Raw genomic sequence first — 1,429 nt, 5'->3', positions numbered from 1 at the left:
GCTTTCAGCCCCTAACGGGAAGTGAAATGTCTAAGGTCAACCCTTCTATCTATATTTTGTGAAAAATGATGATAATGGATGGGAAAGGCTTCAAGGCAAGGTGTTGCGATATCCCCTATTTTATGAGCTGCTATGGAGATAGCCCTTCGCCCAATTGGTCCCTTCGAAAAAAAAGGGTTAAATTGAAAAAGGGATCACCTTTTGACATATTAGCACCTTATACTTAAGGAAATATGGATAATAAGCGGGTCCCATGTAAAAAAGGGGTAACTTAAGTTGTGACCACATAGCTAGTAGTCGCACCACTAGAAGGGGTCAAACTCACATGAGAAGATTGGGCCCACCAAGGGGGGTGAATGGGCCTATGAGGTATACAAGGGCAGAAAAAAATCACTCCACTCATCTTTTGCCTACTACACTTATGAAACGACCTCTTGTGAGCTGTTCAGTGCAAGGGTTTGGAGAGTTGCTTAGCACGTGGATTTCAAGCTGAATTCGGCTAGTTTCGAAGAACTTTGAGTGTCTCCTTAGCTGAAAATCTAAAGTAGTCCATTTTAGGGCTTCACTTGTGCATCATCTTATAAGAATTGAACTGAGTGTGCATTTTATGGGGCATGGAGGATGTAGCTCTTGGCCTCACAATTTCATCTTAAGGAGGGTTCGTTTGGAGAGAAATTCCGCGGGTTCAATCTTCTATCTGGCATTGGAATTTTGGTTGAGCTTGCACATAGGGAGAAGAGAATTTGTGAGTCTAAGTCACTATTTCAGTAGTTCGTGGGTCGCCCTGAGGAAAGCCTATGCAGTCTTTTTATGGGACGAGTTGTTACTTCTTGCAGTTGGAGTTTCGTGGTTTCCCTTGGAGGATATTGCTGAGATTTTTGGGGGAGTTTATAATGGACAGATTGGGGCCATTCAAGCAGTATTATTTTCTTGTAGAGGGCTGCATTAGCTGCTCAGTTGGGCCATATGCACTATTTGGTGAGGTCTCTCACTTCTCTAGGTTCTGAGCCAAACCTTTTCGGTTTCAAGGTTTTTGGAGAGGATTTCATGGGTGTATTTTTATAAGTGATCCAGGCATTTTCCAGGCCAACCTCATCGTTACTTCAACCAACCATCAGCAGATTACTCACTTAGTAGTGCACATCATCATTTTGGGCCAAACTTCACTTGGTCAGAGGCATATTTTTGGGTTTTTGCTTTGCTCGCTTAGCAAGCTAGGTTTCATTGTTTCTTCCTACTGATGTAATCTTTCAAGTGAAATAATAAAATCGTTGAGTGATTTTGTTGGTGTCCTCTGTGTATCTAATTGTTGGTTTTGTTATTTTGTTATTATTTATTGTTTCAAGTTCATCTATGATTATTTCTGTATTTTTCCCAAAAGAATATTACAGGAGCCATGGTCATGGGCCTATTACCGCTCAAACTAGTA

This window comes from Pinus tabuliformis, chromosome 1_1 (genome assembly GCF_031772625.1).
Source record: "Pinus tabuliformis cultivar Carrire ecotype Pingquan chromosome 1_1, CPIR1, whole genome shotgun sequence".
Classification (NCBI taxonomy): domain Eukaryota; kingdom Viridiplantae; phylum Streptophyta; class Pinopsida; order Pinales; family Pinaceae; genus Pinus; species Pinus tabuliformis.
This window is presented reverse-complemented; position numbering follows the sequence as displayed.